The sequence below is a fragment of the Leopardus geoffroyi genome, chromosome X, assembly GCF_018350155.1.
Source record: "Leopardus geoffroyi isolate Oge1 chromosome X, O.geoffroyi_Oge1_pat1.0, whole genome shotgun sequence".
In the NCBI taxonomy this organism is placed as follows: domain Eukaryota; kingdom Metazoa; phylum Chordata; class Mammalia; order Carnivora; family Felidae; genus Leopardus; species Leopardus geoffroyi.
The window spans coordinates 62,781,077-62,801,486 of record NC_059343.1 but is presented as its reverse complement, the minus strand read 5'-3'; the positions used below and the strand labels follow the sequence as shown (position 1 = coordinate 62,801,486).

Genomic DNA, 20,410 nt, shown 5'->3' with positions numbered 1-20,410 from the left:
TTTATTTTTGCTTTTGTTTACCTTGTCTCTGGAGACAGTCCACTAATGAGTTGTTGTGATTGAGGTGAAAGAGGTTGTTGATCGTTTTCTCCTCTAGGATTTTGATGGTTTCCTGTTACATTTAGGTCTTTCATCCATTTTGAGTTTATTTTTGTGTATGGTGTAAGAAAGTGGCCCAGGTTAATTCTTCTACATGTCTGTCCAATTTTCCCAACTGGAGTTTTATTTGTTGGGAGATTATTGATTACTGATTGAATTTCTTTTCTGTTTATGGATCTGTTCATATTTTCTATTCCTTCTGAACAATGTCTCTTCTTGTATCCACAGCTTCTGTCAGATCTCTACCTTTACCCTGTCTGTATCCAAGCTGTTTGCCTGTCACATGGCACAGTACTCCTGTGTTTTATCTCAGGCATAATGGCTGGGTTTCAAAATTCCAAATTTTATGGACGCTGTGTGGCACAAACATGCACTGATCCTCTGGGGGAGGGTCTCATCACGCTGTAGCTGGTGATGGTTTTTTCCACAAAAAGTTGTAGAATCACACAGGGGCTTGGAGTTTATGGTAAAGCCCAGCAAAAAGCTGGCACCCAGCTTGCTGCCATCAGCAGGGGCTTTTGTTCCTATGGCAATGATTGGAGCAGCACATTGGCACCCACTAGCTCTTTATTTCTGAGAGGCCATGCCACATCTCCCAAATGCACTCTAAGAAGGGGAGCTGTCTCTCCCAGTGCAACCAATGGGGTCCTCACATCACTCTGTCCACCCCAGGGTCTCTGTCCTCCTTCCCTAGAGGAGCACCAGTATGCCAACCAGGCTCCACACACCTGTGGCTCAGACTTCTAAAGCTTCCATATTTGAGCTCCATTGGTTGTAAAATCTTGAAATAATCAACCGCTATAGTTTTCCCAGCCAATGGCTTTGGGGAAGTGTTTCTCTTGTGCAATCCCTGCACAATGCCTTCTCTCTGTTTCTCTTTCCTCTCTCTGTGATCAAGGCTCCCACTGCTCTACAGAACCTGTGGTTCTTTTCTTCCCAGAATCATGTCTCTACACCTCCTACCTTCCATGAACAAACTGCAATTTTTCTCTCAGCATTCATATAGATTACTTGGGTGTTAAGAATGATTTGATATTTATCTAGCTGTTTTAAGGAATGGGGCAAGCATAGGGGCCCCCTAATGCTCTGACATCTTAACTCCTCCCCCTGACTGATTCTTTTTAAACTCTTTTATCACTGTGGTGTCTCACTGATGTCTTCTATTCTTTTCTCAAACCCAGTGAATATTCTTATAATTGTTGCTTTAAATTCTCCATCAGGCATGTTACTTCCATCTGTTTTTCTTAGTTTTCTGGTCGTGGCCTTACCTTGTTCTTTCATTTGGGATAAATTCTTCTGGCTTTCCATTTTATCTAAGTCTCTCCCTTCTTTTCTGTGTTAGAAAAGCCAGTTATGTCTCTTGCTCCTGAAAGTAATGGCCTTTTGAAGAAGAAGTCATGTACTGCCCAGGGCCTGGAGCTTCAGAGAGTGTCTCTGGTGTGCACCGTTTGTGGTCTGCTGTTGTGTTCAGGCTGCTCTATCTTTTTGGCCAGTCATCTGCAGAAGTTCTCTTTGCCTGCTGTGGGAAGTTTGTCCCTGGTCCAAACGTGGCAAGTTTTGATAAGGTGTGCTCTGGTATGCTTGTGAAATGAGACCTGAAACTACTTCCACTAGAACTGAGGCCATGCAGAACTCTCTGGTTATGATACATGATGGGGGATGAAGTTTGTGCTAGTCTTCCAGGGGAGGGGCTCGCTGTGCTGAGACTGAGTTTGACTGAAAAAAACAGTCCCGTCAGAGCACAGTGAGGTGAGAATTGGTGTAAACAATTTAGGCAGCCAGTGTCCATGCTGAACCGCTTTCCTCTGGTGGCCCTGTGCTTATGCTGAAGGTCAGGGGAGGGAAATGGCACCAGCCATCACCTTGTATCCAGTAAGGCATCTCTGTGAGTGTTGTTGCTAACTGAAATTCTCCTAGAATAGTGAATGATTTCCCTCCTGTGGTCCCCGGGCATTCTTCAGATCACTGTTTCCACACTCTATGCCCCCAAGTTGTTTTCTTGCCTTCTCTCCAGGAATAAGGCTGTGCTTTCCAGGCTTTATCCCAGACAAACCTGCTGACCATTAAGTCTCCAGACTTTAAGCCCTGCTGTTTGAAACAACTCATGAAATTCAGCCCTTCTCATTTTCCAAACCAATGGCTTTGGGGAAATGTTCTCCTTGTGCACTCCTCTGTATGCTCCTTTCTATTACACCCTTCTCCATGACCACAGCTACCTCCCCTCTTGAGCACCCATGATCCATTTCTTCCCTAAACCATATGTGTTCACATTTCCTACTTTCTTGAATGTGGCTTCTTGTCTCTCTTTAGTTTTTTGGGGTTTGTTCTGTCAGTCTTCAGGTCGATTTATGAGGTATTTAGTGTGACTTGATAGTTATCTAGTTGCGTTTGTGGGCTGAGATAAGCCTAGGATCCTACTTGGCCACCATCATCTTCTCCTATATCTTGAAATTTAAAGTGAATTTCTTATAAACAGCCTATTTTTGGATCTTCTTTTTTAATCCTTTCTTCCAGGGATTGTGGGGTTTAATCCACTTGTATTTAAAGTAATTGTTCATAGGGAATGATTTAATATTGCCATTTTGTTTGTGGTTTTCTGTTATAGAAGAAGAGACAAAGTTTCCCAGACAAACAAAAACTAAAGGAGTTCATGACCACTAAATGAGCACTGCAAGAAATATTAAAGCAGACTCTTTGAGTGAGGGAAAAAATACCAAAAGCAATAAAGACTAGAAAGGAAGAGAACATCACCAGAAATACCAACTTTACAGGTAACACAATGGCACTAACTTCTTATCTTTCAATAATAACTGTGAAAGTAAATGGACTAAATGGTCAGATCAAAACACATACGTACTATCAGAATGGATAAAAAAAAAAAAAAGAACCATCTATATGCCTCCTATAAGAGATTCATTTGAGACCTAAAGATATCTGCAGATTGAAAGTGAGGGGATGGAGAACAATTTATCATGCTAACAGACACCAAAAGAAAGCTGGAGTAGCCATACTTCTATCAATCTAGATTTTAAAAGAAAGACTGACAAGAAATGAAGAAGGCATTATATCATAACTAAGGTGTCTATCCATCAAAAGGATTTAACAGTTGTAAATGTTTATGCTCCCAACTTGGAAAACCACACATATAAATTGGTTAATAACAAACAAAAGAAACTCATAGATAATAATAAAATAATAGTAGATAACTTTAACACCCCACTTACAGTGATGGGGCAATCATCTAAGCAGAAAATCAAAAAGGAAACAGTGGCTTTGAGTGACACCCGGGACCAGATGGACTAAACATATATTCAGACGTTTCATCTGAAAGCAGCAGAATACACACTCCTTTTGAGTGCACATGGAACATTTTCCAGAACAAATCACATAATAGGTCACAAACCAGGCCTCAATCAGTACAAAAAAAACTGAAATCATGCCATGCATATTTTCTGATCACAATGCCATAAAACCTGAAGTCAACCACAAGAAAAAAAAAATTTGGAAAGACCACAAATACATAGAGACTAAAGAATGAATGGGGGTAATGAGGAAACTAAAGAAGAAATAAAAAATACATGGAAGCAATTGAAAATGAAAACATGACAGACAAAAAACTTTGGGATGAAGCAAAGGAAGTCCTAAGAGGGAAGTGTACCTCAATACAGGTCTACCCCAAGGAGCAAGAAAAGTCTCAAATACACAAACTAACCTTGCATCTTAAGGAGCTATAAAAGGAACAGAAAATAAAATTCAGCAGAAGAAAGGAAATAATAAAGATTAGAGCAGAAATAAATGACATAGAAAAAAACAATAGAACAAATAAATGAAACTAGGAGCTGGTTTGTTGAAAGAATTAATAATATTGATAACCCCCTACTCAAACTTATCAAAAAGAAAAGACACATGATCCAAATAAATAAAATCACTAATAAAAGAGAAGAGATCACAACCAACACCATAGAAATGCAAACCATCATAAGAGGATATTATGAAAAATTATATGCCAACAAAATGGGCAATCTGGAAGAAAGGATTAATTCCTAGAAACTAAAACAGGAAGAAATAGAAAATTTTAACAGACTTATAATATGCCAGCCATCATGTAAATAATTTTTAATATATTTTTAAAATTTAAATCCTAGTTAACATACAGTGTAATAATGATTTCATGAATAGAATTCAGTGATTCATCACTTATGTATAACACCCAGTGCTCATTCCAACAAGTGCCTTCCGTAATGCCCATACCCTATTTAGCCTGTTCCCCCACCCAAAACCCTCTGGTGACTGTTCTCTGTGTTTAAGAGTCTCTTAAGGTTTATCTCCCAATTTGTTTTTATATTAGATTTGCTTCCCTTCCCTTATTTTCATCTGGTTTGTATCTTAAACTCCACATATGAGTGAAGTCATATATTTGTCTTTCTCTGACTGACTTATTTACCTTAGCATAATACACTCTAGTTCCATCCACGTTGTTGATTATATATATATATATATATATATATATATATATACCACATTTTCTTTATGCATTCATCAGTCGATGAACATTTGGGCTCTTTCCACACATTGGCTACTGTCAATGTGCTGCTATAAACATTGGGGTGTAGGGGCACCTGGGTGGCTCAGTTGGTTAAGTGTCTGACTTTGGCTCAGGTCATGATCTCTCAGTTCGTGAGTTCCAGCCCCACGTCAGGCTTTGTGCTGACAGCTCAGAGCCGGGAGCCTGTTTCACATTTTGTGTTTCCCTCTGTCTCTTCCCCTTCCCCACTCGCACTCTGTCTCTGTCTCTCTCTCTCTCAAAAATAAAGATTAAAAAAAATTTAAAAACAACATTGGGGTGCATGTGCCTCTTCAAAACAGTACTCCTGTATCCTTTGGATAAATACCTAGAGTCCTAGGGTAGTTCTATTTTTAATTTTTTGAGGAACCTCTGTATTGTTTTCCAGAGTGACTGCACCAGTTTGTGCAAAAAGGGTTCCCACCAGCTGTGCAAAAGGGTTCCTCTTTTTCCACATCCTTGCCAACATACGTTGTTGCCTGCGTTGTTAATTTTAGCCATTCTGACAGGTGTGAGCTGATATTTCATTGTGGTTGTATTTTCCTGATGATTAGTGCTGTTGAGCATGTTTTCATGTGTCTGTTAGTCATCTGGATGTCTTCTTTGGACAAGTGTCTATTCATATATTTTGCCCATTTATTCACTGGATTATTTGTGCTTTCATTGTTGATATTGATAAGTTCTTTATAGATTTTGGATACTAACCCTTTTATCTGATATGTCACTTGCAAATATCTTCTCCCATTCCATCAGTTGCCTTTTAGTTTTGTTGATTGTTTCCTTCTCTGGGCAGAAGTTTTTTATCTTGATGAGGTCCCAGTAGTTCATTTTTGCTTTTGTTTCCCTTGCTTATGGAGACATGTCAAATAAGAAGTTGCTGCAGCCGAGGTCAAAGAGGTTGTTGCCTGTTTTCTCCTCTAGATTTTGATGGCTTCCTGTCTTACGTTTAGGTCTTTAATCCATTTTGAGTTCACTTTTGTGTATGGTGTAAGAAAGTGGTCCAGGTTCATTCTTCTGCATGTCACTCTCCCGTTTTCTGAACACCATTTACTGAAGAGACTATATTTTTCCATTGAATATTCTTTCCTTCTTTGTTGAAAATGAGTTGGTCATACATTTGTGGGTCCATTTCTGGGTTCTCTATGCTGTTCTATTTATTTATGTGTCTATTTTTTGCCAGTACCATACAGTCTTGATGATTACAGCTTTGTAATACAGATGAAGTCTGACTTGTGATGCCTCCGACTTTGATTTTCTTTCTTAGGGTTGCTTTGGCTATTCAGGGTCTTTTCTGGTTCCATACAAATTTTAGGATTGTTTGTTCTATCTCTGTGAAGAATTCTGGTGTTATTTTGATAGGTATTGCATTGAATATGTAGATTGATTTGGGTAGTATCAACATGTTAACAATATTTGTTCTTTCAATCCATGAGCATGGAATGTTTCCATTTTTGTGTGTGTCTTCTTCAATTTCTTTCATAAGCTCTCTATAGTTTTCAGTGTATATATTTTTCACCTCTTTGGTTGGGTTTATTACTAGGTATTTTATGGGTTTTGGTGCAATCATATATGGGATCAACTCTTTGATTTCTCTTTCTGTTGCTTCATTATTGGTGTATAGAAATGCAACCATTTTTTTTTACATTGATTTTATATCCTGTGACTTTGCTGAATTCATGTATCAGTTCTAGAAGCTTTTTGGTGGAGTCTTTTGGGTTTTCCATGTAAAATGTCATGTTGTCTGCAAAGAGTGAAAGTTTGACTTCCTCCTTGCTGATTTTGATGTCTTTTATTTCTTTGTGTTGTCTGATTGCTGAAGCTAGCACTTCCAACACTATGATGAATAGCAGTGGTGAGAGTATATATACTTGTTCTGTCCCTGACCTTAGGGGGAATGCTCTCAGCTTTTCACCATTGAGGATATTAGTGGTGGGTCTTACATATATGGCTTTTATGATCTCGAGGTATGATACTTCTATCCCTACTTTCTTGAGGGCTTTTATCAAGAAAGGATGCTGTATTTTGTCAAATACTTTCTCTGCATCTATTGAGAGGACCATGTGGTTCTTATCATTTGTTTTTTAAAAATGTGATGTATCACATTGATTGATTTGCAGATAATGAACCAGTCCTCCATCCCAGGAATAAATCCCACTTGATCTTGGTGAATAATTCTTTTAATGTATTGTTGGATCTGGTTGGCTAGTGACTTGTTGAGAATTTTGGCATTGAGTTTCATCAGGGATATTGGTTTGTAATTCTCCTTTTTAGCATGGTTTTTGTCTGGTTTTGACATCAAGGTAATGCTGGCCTCTAGAATGAATTTGGAAGTTTTCATTCCACTTCTCTTTTTTGGAACAGCTTCAAAAGAATAGGTGTTAACTCTTCTTTAAATGTTTTGTAGAATTCCCCTGGAAAGCCATGCAGCCCTGGACTCTTGTTGGGAGATTTTTGATGACATAACCATTATCAATTTTCTTAATGGTTATGGGTGTGCTCAAATTTTCTATTTCTTCCTGTTTCAGTTTTGGTAGTTTATATGTTTCTAGGAATTTTTCCATTTCTTCCAGATTGCCCAATTTGTTGGCATATAATTGCTCATAATATTCTCTTATTAATGTTTGTATTTCTTCAGTGTTGGTGGTGATCTCTCCTCTTTCGTGATTTTGTTTATTTGGGTCCTTTCATTTTTCTTTTTGATCAGTCTGCTTAGGGGTTTATCAATTCTGTTAATTCTTTTAAAGAACAATTTCCTGGTTTCATTGATTCGTTCTTTTTAAATTTTGATATCATTAATTTCTGCTCCAATCCTTATCATTTTCCTTTTTCTGCTGGTTTTGGGTTTTATTTAATGCTCTTTCCCCAGCTCCTTTAGGTGTATGGTTAGGTTGTGTATTTGAGACCTTTCTTCCTTCTTTAGGAAGGCCTGGATTGTTATATATTTTACTCTTATAGTTGCCATTGCTGCATCTCAGAGGTTTTGGGTTATCATGTTTTCATTTTCATTGGCTTCCATGTACTTTTTAATTTACTTTTTAATTTATTGGTTAACACTTTCATTATTTAGTAGGATGTTGTTTAATCTCCAAGTATTCATGGTCTTTCTCTCCAGCTACTTTCAGGGGGAGTGCTTTTCTTTCACAATCCTGATTTGCCACACTCTCCTCCTTGATTTTCTCTGCCCTCTCTCTGCAAAAACAACTTCCTACCCTCCGCAGCTTTTCTCTCTCCCAGTTCACCTCTGCACACCATGTATATGCCAAGTTCTATGGCTCAAGGTATGCAAATTGTTGTGTTAATACTCAGATCAATTTCATAGGTGTGCAAAATGGTTTGGTGGTGATCTAGCTGCATTTCAGGGATGAATCAAGCTAGAGTCTCCATGCTGCTTCATCATCTTCTGAAAAATTTAAAGTGTAGAATTTTAATGGTCAGTAAACTTGACTCAGGGAGAGCCTGGAGGGCATTTCACTACTCTTGGAGAGATGCAGAGAAACAGCCCATGGACACACAGTATGGAAAAAGGAATATGAAGAGTGCCTTGATTACACAGTGGAGAAGTTATTTGCTCTTCTCAGAGAGTGTCCCAGAAAGGCAACAATCTTAGAGAGACCTCTCCAGGAACAAAGGAACAGGCACGGGCTATTTTACTCCCTGTCCATAAGCATAAACATAAGCATAAGCAGCACAGGACTGCCTGCAGGAACCAGGAGAGTGCCCACACTTGATACTTAGCTTGATTACGCCAAGCCACACCACTTGCACTCCAGTGGAAACACCTTTCCAAGTCATACTTGCCTCAGAGCTAGCATGTCTGGCCCTCTCCCCCTGAATAATGGCCCAAACCCCAGCCTAAACTGCATCTCCCAACCTGGGACTTTTGCAGGGCCTTAGTGTCCAGCAGATGTGGCAACAGTTCTCATTTCACAAGCAGACAAGAAGACAGGTAGTTAAAACTCATCACATTCAGGTAAGGGAAAAAACACTGTCCACAACATTGAAAAAGCCACTGCAAATGACTGGACTGAGAGACAAAGTGGCCAAGACACAAGTGCAGAGCACATGCAATGCAACATATATTTGAGATATTCCATGAAGCACCAAATGCTGGGGATCAGGGAACACTACACTGCAGGGCACTACAGGTTCTCTTCTTCATAACATCTTCCCTTCAAGAGCAGCAGATGTAGCTGACTTTTCTAACAGACAGAAGTGGGCAAAGGGACTTACACAAAATGAGAAGACAGAAATTTATCCCATTTGAAAGAATAGAACAAGGCCACAGTAAGAGACCTAAGTGAAACAGATATAAGTAACATGCCTAATAGATAATTTAAGGTAATGATCATAAAGATACTCACTGGTTTTGAGAAAAGTATGGAAGGCAGCAGTGAGACCATTAACACAGAGGTAAGGAATAACATATCAGAGATAAAGGGCTCAATAAATGATGTCAGAAACATGGTTGATGGGACAAAAACCAGGCTAGAAGAAGAATAACGAATCAGTGACCTAGAAGACAGAATAATGGAGTGTAATCTAGCTGAACGAAAGAGAAAAAAGAATTATGAACATGGGAATAAGCTTAGGGAACTCAGTAACTCCATCAAGAATAATAACATTTGCATTATAAAAGTCCAAGAAGAAGAGAGAAAGGGGGAAGAAAATTTGATGAGATAATAACTGAAAACTTCCCTAATCTGGTAAAGGAAACAAATATCTAGTTCCAGGAGGCACATAGAACCTCCAACAAAATCTACAAAAGAAAATCCACACCAAGACATATTACAATGAAAATGGAAAAATATAGTGACAAAGAACAAATCTTAAAAACAGCAAGGCAAAAGAAGACACTTACATATGAGGGAAACCTCATAAATTTATCAGAGGATTTTTCAGCAAAAACTTTCCAGGGCAAAGGGAGTGGCATGGTATATTCAATGTGCTGAAAGGGGAAAATTTGCAGCCAAGAATACTCTACAGAACAGAAGGAGAGATAGAGTTTTCCAAACAAAGCAAACAAAAACTAATGGAGTTCATGACCACCAGAACAGGCCTGAAAGAAATATTAAAGGAGTATCACTGAGTGAAAAGGGGAGACCAAAAGTGATAGTGTAAAGACAGGAAACACAAAAGTGGTAAAAATGAATATTTCTGTAAAATGCAGTCAGAAACTCATACAAAAAAGGATATAAAATATAATAATATATACCTAAATCAAGGAGAGGAGAGGAGAAAACAATAGGTTCAAACTTGAATAACCATCAACTTAATATAGACTATTTGCAGAAGAGATTATATGTCAACATAATGTTAACTATATATCTAAAACCACTAATAAACATGCAAAGAATAAAGAGAACAAAATCCAAATATATCACTAAATAAAACCAGTAAAACATGAAAGAAAAAAGCAAGAAAGGATCAGAGAAAACTTCAGAAACCATCACAAAACGAATAATAAAATGGGAATAAATACATATCTGTCAATAATTACTTTGAATGTAATGGACTAAAGGTTCCACTCAAAAGACATAGTGTGTCAGAAAGTATAAAAACAAGACCCATCTAAGTGCTGCCTACAAAAGACTCATTTTAGTTTTAAAGACACCTGTATATTGAAAGTGAGGGGATGCAGAAACTTTTATCATGTAAATGGATGTTAAAGAAAGCCAAAGTAGCAATACTTATATCAGACACACTAGACTTTGAAAGAAGACCATAACAAGAGACAAAAAGGGTACTATATAATAATGAGTGCCAATCCAACAAGAAGATAAAACAATTGTCAGTATTTCTGCACATAACATGAAATCACCCAAATATATAAAATAATTAAGAACAAGCATAAAAGAACTAATTGATAATAATACAATAATAAGGGAATTTAACACCCCACTTACATCAATGGACAGATCATCTAAACAGAAGAAGGAAACAGTGGCCTTGAATGACACACTGTACCAGATGGATTTAATAGTTATATTCAGAATGGTCCATACTAAAACAGCAGAATGCACATTCTTTCAAGTGTACATGGATCATTCTCCAGAATAGATCACATATTAGGTCAAAAAGCAGGTATCAACAAGTAAAAAAAGATTGCAGACATACAATTCAGTTTTTCTGACAACAACACTATGAAACTAGAAGGCAACGACAAGAAATATTCTGGAAAGACCACAATTACATGAAGGCCAAACAACATGCTACTAAACAATGAATGGGTCAACCAAAAAATCAAAGAAGAAATAATAAAGAAATGGAAACAAACAAATAATGAAAACAACAGTCCAAATCCTTTGGGTTTTAGCAAAAGAGGTCCTAAGAAGGAAGTATATAGCAATACAGGCCAACCTGAGGAAGCAAGAAAAATCTCAAATAAACAACCTAACCTTATACCTAAAGGGGTTGGAAAAAGAACAACAAATGAAGCCTGAAGCCAGAAGAAGAAAAGGGAAATAATAAAGATTAGAATGGAAATGAATTATACATAAACTAAAAAAAAAATAGAACAGATCAATGAAATGAAGAGCTGGTTCTTGGAAAAATTATTAAAATTGATAAGCCTCTAGCCAGACTTATCAAAAAGACAACACAAAGGACTCCAATAAATAAAATCACAACTGAGAGAGGAGAAATACTAACACCTCAGAAATACAAATAATTATAAGACAATTATTAATAAAACCAATATGCCAACCAATTGGACAATCTGGAAGAAATGAATAAATTCTTAAAAATATGTAACCTCCCCAAACCGAAACATGAAGAAATAGAAAACTTGAACATATGGATAGCCTGCAGAGAAACTTAATAAGTAATAAAAAAAAGGGGAATGCCTGGGTGGCTCCAACTTGAGCATCCAACTTTGGCCTAGGTCATGATCTCACAGTTCATGGGTTTGAGCTCCGCATTGGGCTCTGTGCTGATAGCTTTGAGCCTGGAGCCTGCTTCTGATTCTGTCTCTCTCTCTCTCTATTTCTCTGCCCCTCCCCCATTTGCTCTCTGTCTCTGAAAAATAAACACTAAAAAATGTAAAAGAGAAAGAAAGAAAGAAAGAAAGAAAGAAAGAAAGAAAGAAAAAGCCCAGGACCAGATGGCTTCACAAGTGAATTCTATCAAAAATTTAAAGAAGAGTTAATACCTACTCTTCTCAAACTATTACAAAAAATATAAAAGGAAAGAAAACTTCCACTTTCAGTCCGTGATGCCAGCATTACTCTGAGACCAAAACCAGATAATGAAAAGGTGCTCAACATCACTCATCATCAGAGAAATACAAATCAAAACCACAATGAGATACCACCTCACATCTATCATAAAGGCGAAAATGAACAACTCAGGAAACAACAGGTGTTGGTGAGGGTGCAGAGAAAGGGGAACACTTTTGCACTTTTGGTGGGAATGCAAATTGGTGCAGACACTCTGGAAAACAGTATGGGGGTTCATCAAAAAATTAAAAAGAATTACCCTATGATCCAGCAATTTCATTACTAGGTATTTATCCAAAGGCTACAAAAATGTTGATTTGAAGGGGCACATGCACCCCAATGTTTATAGCAACACTACCAACAATAGCCAAATTATGGAAAGAGCCCAAATGTTTATTGACTGATGAATGGATAAAGAAGTGGCATATATATATATATATATATATATATATATATATATATATATTATTCAGCAACCAAAATGAATAAAATCTCACCATTTGCAACAAGTGGATGGAACTAGAGTGTAATATGCTAAGCAAAATAAGTCAGTCAGAGAAAGATAAATATATGATTTCACTCATCAGTGGGATTTAAGAAATAAAACAGATGAACATTGAACATAGGGGAAGGGAAGAAAAAATAAGATAAAAACAGAGAGGGAGGCAAACCATTAGAGACTCTTAAATAGAACAAACTGAGGGTTGCTAGAGGGGAGGTGGATGGAGGGATGGGTTAAATGGGCGATGGGTATTAAGGAGGGCCTTGTTAGGATGAGGTGTTGCATGTAAGTGATAAATCACTGGGTTCTACTCCTGAAACCAATACTACACTCTATGTTAACTAACTTGAATTTAAATATATAAATAAAAAAAAACAGATAAGGACACCACGAAAAACGAACTGCAGGCCAATATCCCCGATGGACATGGATGAAAAAATTCTCAATAAAGTACTAACAAACCAAATCCAAAAAAGCATTAAAGAAATCATTGGCTAGGGGTACCTGGGTGGCTCAGTCGGTTGGGCGTCCAACTTCGGCTCAGGTCATGATCTCAGGTTTATGAGTTTGAGCCCCGCATTGGGCTCTGTGCTGACAGCTCAGAGCCTGGAGCCTGATTCAGATTCTGTGTCTCATTCTCTCTCTGCCCCTCCACAACTTGTGCTCTGTCTCTCATTGTCTCTCAAAAATAAATAAATGTAAAAAATGTTTTTAAGAATTCATTAGTATCAAGTGGGATTTATTTCTGGGTTGCAAATGTAGTTCAACAGTCGCAAATCAATTTGATGCATCACATTAATAAAAGAAATGATAAGAACCATATGATTATTTCAGTTGATGCAGAAAAAGCATTTGACAAAATGCAACATCCATTCATGATAAAAACTCTTAACAAAGTCAGTTTAGAGGAAACATACTTCAACATAATACATGCTATAAATTAAAAACCCACAGCTTATATCATCCTAAATGCAGAAAGACTGAGAGCTTTTCCTCTATGGCCAGGAATAAGACAGGGATGTCCACTCTCACCACTTGCATTCAAGATAGTACTTGAAGTCCTAGCCACAGCAATCAGACAACAAAAATTTAAAAAAGCATCAAAATCGGCAAGGAAGAAGTCAAACTTTCACTATTTGCAAATGACATGATACTATATGTAGAAAACCTGAAAGACTGTACCAAGAAACTGCTAGACTGATGAACGAATTTAGTAAAGTCACAGGATACAAAATCAACGTAGAAAAATCTGTTGCATTTCTATAGAGCAATAATAAAGCAGAAGAAAGAGAAATTAAGAAAACAATCCCATTTACAACTGCACCAAAAACAATAAGACACTAAGAATCAACCTAACCAAAGAGGTGAAAGACCTGTACTCTGAAAACTGTAAAAAACTGATGAAGGCAATTGAAGATGATAGAAAGAAATGGAAAAAACATTCCATGCTCCTGGGTTAGAAGAATAAATATTGTTAAAATGTTTATACTACCCAGAGCAATCTACACATTTAATGCAATCCCCATTGAAATACCAACATATTTCAAAGTTAGTGGAAACTGTCTTCCAATTTTATAGGATCACAAAAGATCCAGAATAGCCAAAGTCACCTTGCAAAGGAAAAAAAATCTGTAAGCATCATAATTCCTGAATTCAAGTTATATTACAAAGCTGAAGTAATCAAAATAGTATGGTGCTGGCACAAAAATAAACAAAAATATCAATAGAACAGAATAGAAAATCCAGAAATAAACCTACAATTAGAGTCAATTAATTTTTGGCAAAGCAGGAAAGAAAATCCAATGTGAAAAACAATATCTCTTCAACAAATGGTTTTGGGTAAACTGGATAGCTACGTGCAAAATAATGAAAATGTACCAGTTTCTCACACCATATACAAAAATAAATTCATTTTTTCCATGTAATTTTTATTCATTTATTTTTATATTAAATATAATTTATTGTCAAATTGGTTTCCATGCAACACCCAGTGCTCAAGACACCACGTGCCCTCCTCAATGCCCATCACCCACTTTCCCCTCTCCCACACCCTGCATCAACCCTCAGTTTGTTCTCAGTTTTTAAGAGTCTCTTATGGTTTGCATCTCTCCCTCTCTGTAACTTTTTCCCCCTCCCCCTCCCCCATGGTCTTCTGCTGAGTTTCTCAGGATGCACACAAGAGTGAAAACATATGGAATGTTTTTTTCTGTATGACTTATTTCACTTAGCATAATACTCTCCAGTTTCATCCATGTTGCTACAAATGGCCAGATTTCATTCTTTCTCATTGCCAAGTAGTATTCCATTGTATATATAAACCACATATTTTTTATCCATTGGTCAGTTGATGGACATTTAGGGTCTTTCCATAATTTGGCTATTGTTGAAAGTGCTGCCATAAACATTAGGGTAGAAGTGCCCCTATGCATCAGCACTCCTGTATCAATTGGGAAAATTCCTAGCAGTGCTATTGCTGGGTCATAAGGTAGATCTATTTTTAATTTTTTGAGGAACATCCACACTGTTTTCCAGAGTGGCTGCATCAGTTTGCATTCCTACCAAAAATGCAAGAGGGTTCCTGTTTCTCCACATCCTCTCCAGCATCTGTAGTCTCTTGATTTGTTCATTTTAGCCACTCTGAATGTCATGAGGTGGTATCTGAGTGTGGTTTTGATTTGTATTTCCCTGATGAGGAGTGAAGTTGAACATCTTTTCATGTGTCTGTTGGCCATCTGGATGTCTTCTTTAGAAAAGTGTCTATTCATGTCTTCTTTCCATTTCTTCACTGGATTATTTGTTTTTTGGGATGTGGAGTTTGGTGAGTTCTTTATATATTTTTTATTCTAGCCCTTTATACAATATCTCATACAAAAATAAATTTAGAATGGATTAGAGACCTAAATGTGAGACCTGAAACCATAAAAATCCTGGAGGAGATAGGCAGTAACTTTTTGAGAGCTCCTGTGGCAACTTTTTCTAGATATGTCTCCTGAGGCAAAGGAAGCAAAGGCAAAAATAAATCCCTGGGACTACATCAAAAAAATAAAAGGTTTTACACAGCAAAGGAAACAATCAACAAAACGGAAAGTCAATATTCGGAATGGGAGAAGATGTTTGCAACTAAAATATTTGATAAAGGGTTAGTACCTAGAATATATTAAAGACATAAAATTCAACACTTAAAAACAAATAATCCAATTAAAAATAGGCAGAAGGCATGAATAGACATTTTTCCAAAGAAGATAAGACAAGATGGCCAACAGACACATGAAAAGATGCTCAACATCACTCGTTATCAGGGAAATACAAATGAAAACTACAATATCACCTCACACCTGTCAGAATGGCTAAAATCAACAACACAAGAAACAAAAGTTTTGGCGAGGATGTGAAGAAAAGGGAACTCTATTACACTGTTAGTGGGACATATGAAAAGATGCTCAATATCAGTGATCATCAGGGAAATGCTAATAAAATCTACAATGATATATCACTTCACACCTGTCAGAATTGCTAAAGTAACAACACTTTAGCAGCTCTTGGTGAGAATGTGGAAATAGGGAATACCTCTTACACTTCTGGTGATTATGCAAACTCCTGCAGCTTCTCTGGAAAGCAGCGTGGAGGTAGCTCAGTTAAAAACAAAACTACCTTACTATCTAGAAATTGCACTACTAGGTATTTATCCAAAGGGCATGAAAATACTAATTCAAAAGGATAACATGCACCCCGATGTTTATAGCAGCATTATCTATAATAGCCAAATTATGGAAACAGCCCAAATGTCCATTGACTGATGAATGGACAAAGATGTAGTATATATTTACATTGGAATATTATTCAGCCATGAAAAAGAATGAAATCCTGCCATTTGCAATGATGTGCATGGAGCTAGAGATTATTATGCTAAGCAAAATAAGTCAGTCAGAGACAGAGAAATACCATATGATTTCACTCATATGTGGAATTTAAGAAAAATATACAGTGATCATAGGGGAAAAAAGAGAGGAAAACCAAGAAACAGACTCTTAACTATAGAGGAGAAACTGATGGTTAACAGAGGGAAGGGCAGTGGGCTGGAAGGATGGGTTAATAGGCGAGGAGTTTAAGGATTGCCCTTGTTGTGATGAGTCCAAGGTGTTTTATGTAGCTGTTGAATTACTGAATTGTACACCTGAAGCTAACATTATACTGTATGCTAACTAACTGGAATTTAAATACAAATTAAAAAATAAAGATTTATGGTTACCAGAAGCAAGCAGTGGTGGGACGGGGAATGGGATGAAGGTAGTCAAAAAGTACAAATTTCAGTTATAAAAGAAATAAGTACTAGGAATGTAATGTATGTTACTATGGTTAACATTGCTTTGTGACATATGTGAAATTGGTTAAGAGAATAGAATCTGAGAATTTTCATTAAAAGGAAAAACTATTGTTTTCTTTTTCTTCTTTTTTTGTATGTCTAGGAGAAGATAGATGTTACCTAAACTTATTGAGGTAGTCATTTCATAATAAATATAAGTCAAGTCATTATGCTGTACAAATTGAACTTACACAATGTTGTATGTCAATTATGTCTCAATAAAACTGGGAGAAAATTAATGGCCAAGCAGATAAATACTAAGCAGAGATAGGGACATGTCCAAAGGACACAGGATCCAACATGAAAGCTTGCCATGGCCAAATCTGGAAATACTTGAGCTATAAACAAATATGAGTATTATGCTATATTCTAATGGAAAATGACCATATATCTTGCTGATATGAAAAATGATTGAATTCATCAATAAATAATAAATAATAGTTTCTTAGCAAATAATTCTAATAAATACATGTAGAAAAAAGACAAATAGAAAACCAGCAGTATAATATCACAGTAATAATTTCTGAGGGCAAAATTCACTCATGAAAGCTTAAATTAGTGGGAGAAACTGGATATATCGGCATAGCCTCAAAGTATATCTTACTGAAGTCTATTAATTACTCTGGTAGTTTTAACATATTCCTCAAAACTCTATTATACTTTTTTCTTCAGACAATGGAGCTTAATTCCATATTACTCAACTGTAGGCTAGACTTAGCTGAACTTAGACACTTTTAAAGAAAAGTAAATGTCAAGGGAAAAAGAGAACATTTATAGTGGAGAAATCTGGCAGAAATCATCTTAACCAAGTCATCAAGATTAACATTTTTTTCCACCTTAACCAAGTCATCAAGATTAACATTACTTTTCATAATTTTTTAAAAGTTTACCTATTTTTTTTTAGAGAGAGACACAGAGCATTAGTAAGGGAGGGGCAGAGAGAGAAGGAGACACAGAATCCGAAGGAAGCTCTAGACTCTGAGCTGCCAGCACAGAGCCCAATGCAGGGCTTGAACTCACGAAGCATGAGATCATGACCTGAGCTGAAGTCGGACACTCCACTGACTTAGCCACCCAGGCGCCCCAAGATTAGCATTTACCCTCTGATAGGAAGTATTGAGAAAGGAACATCAAAGAAATGAGAAAATATCAGAAAAATCCAAACTGGCAGGCAATCTGTAATATACCTGGACGGTACTTTTAAAAAATTGTCAAGGTCTCGACAGACAAGGAAAGACTAAGAAAGTGTTACTGATTTGAGAAGATTAAGGAGATATGCCGACTGAATGCAATATGGTGTTTCTGATTGGGTCATGAGGCCAATAAAGATTTTAGTGGGAAAAAAACAGAATAAAGTTTGTGGTTTAGTTAGTAGCGTTATACCAATTACTAGTTTTGATAAATGTGTTTTGTTTATAAAATGCTACCCTTAACAAAAACTGAGTGAAAAGTATATGGGTAATCTCTGTAATATCATCTTTGGAACTTTTCTGTAAATCTAGAATTGTTTCAAATAGAAAAAATTTAAAACAAACATAAAAAGTAGAGATACTGACGACTTGAACAATAAATAGAATACACTTAAACGATTATCTTTATAGAAAGTTCCACACACGACCAGTAAAGACTTTTTTTCTGCACATAGGGAATATCCATAAAAAGCAATAATGTACTAAGCCATAAATAAAACCCCAGAAAACTCCAAAGGGTCACTATCGTCCAGATTACTTTTTGACAATAATTTAATAAGAAATTTGTAACAAAAAATAGCAACAAAATCACATGTGTTGGTTTATTAAATTATATATTACTAAATATACCTTTGATACTTTTAAATTTTTTTTTTAACGTTTATTTATTTTTGGGACAGAGAGAGACAGAGCATGAACGGGGGAGGGGCAGAGAGAGAGGGAGACACAGAATCGGAAACAGGCTCCAGGCTCTGAGCCATCAGCCCAGAGCCCGACGCGGGGCTCGAACTCACGGACCGTGAGATCGTGACCTGGCTGAAGTCAGACGCTTAACCGACTGCGCCACCCAGGCGCCCCTACCTTTGATACTTTTAATGCTTAAGTTAAAGAAAATCATAAAGGATATAAATAGATATTTAAAACAGTATGATAATTAAAATAGTACATGTCAAAAATTTATCAGACAGGGGTGCCTGACTGGCTCAGTCAGTGGAGCTCACAACTCGTGACTTCACGGTTGTGAGTTCAAGCCCCACATTGGGTGTAGAGATTACTTAAAAATAAAATCTTAAAAAAGTCATCAGATAGATCAAGCAGTATTTAGAGAAAAGTATGCAGCTTTAAATAAATAAATCATATATAGTACCTAAATTATGTAAACATTCAATTTAGGAAGTTGAAGAAGAGGAATAGGGCAAGTCTAAAAAAGAAAAGAAGAAATTATAATGATCAAGAGAAAATAAATTAGAGAATCAAACTGGAGATAAACAATACCAAATTATGGTTGTTTAAAAATAGTAACACGATAGATGGATCTCTGGTGAAACTTACAATATAATGTGCACATAAAACATATGCAATGAAAAATAGGAAATGAATCTTGACATAACAGAACCGTAAAACTAGTAGAGTATCATGAAAAAGCAATGGCCATAATTTGAAAACCTAGGTGAAATGGATAAATTCCTAGGAAAATATAAAATGCCAAAACTGACTTAAGTAAAACTAAAGAATTTTAATAGACTGATAAGTATTAAAGAAATTGATAAGTTAATCAAAGGCCTCCTTTCTCCTGAAACATCAGCTATAGATTGTTTTACCAAACATTTTTGTTTGAGGTATAATTGACATACAATGTTATATTAGTCTCAGGTGTACATATGTATATTTTGCTAAATGGTCACTACTATTTCCAATTACTACCTGTCACCTCAGAAAGTTAATACAGTATTATTGACTATGTTCCTCATGCTATACATTACATCTCCACAACTTACATGTACATGACTGTTAAACAACTTGGGGTTAAGGGTCCTGACATCCACAGAGTCAAGAATCTGCATGTAGGTTTTGACTCCCCCCAAACTTTACTAATAGTCTACTGTTGACAATAAGTCTTACTGGTAGTTGATCAACAGTTTATTAACTTTTGATTAACACATATTTTGTACATGTATTATGTACTATTCTGAGTATTATATACTGTATTCTTATAATAAAGTAAGCTAGAGAAAAGAAATGTTATTAAAAATACCACAAAGGAGAGAAAATACATTTCCAGTACTTTACTGTAAAAATGTGTATATAAGTGGGCCCATGCAGTTCAAATTGGCAGTATTTAGGGGTCAACTATATTTATTTTATAACTGGAAATTTGTACTTCTTAAACCCTTTTACCCATTTCATGTCCCTAATGCCCCTCCCCTCTGGCGACCACCAATCTGTTCTCTGTTTTTATGAAATGGGATTGTGTTTTGTTTTGCTTGTTAGATTAAACATGTAAGAGAAATCATGTGGTATTTGTCCTGTTCTGACTTATTTCACTTAGAATAAAACCCTCAAGGTCTATCCATGTTATCACAGATGGCAAGATATCATTTTTTGTGATATATATCCTATATATATATACATATGTATATATATATATTTCACATATCTTTTCAAATTAATATTTTTGTTTTATTTAAATAGATACCC

General features: G+C 36.3%; 1 pseudogene; it reads left to right on the top strand.

Annotated features, from left to right (window-relative positions):
* Positions 1-1,496: 1,496 nt before the first annotated feature.
* Positions 1,497-20,410, top strand: part of LOC123594380 — a 79,754-nt pseudogene continuing 60,840 nt past the window's right edge.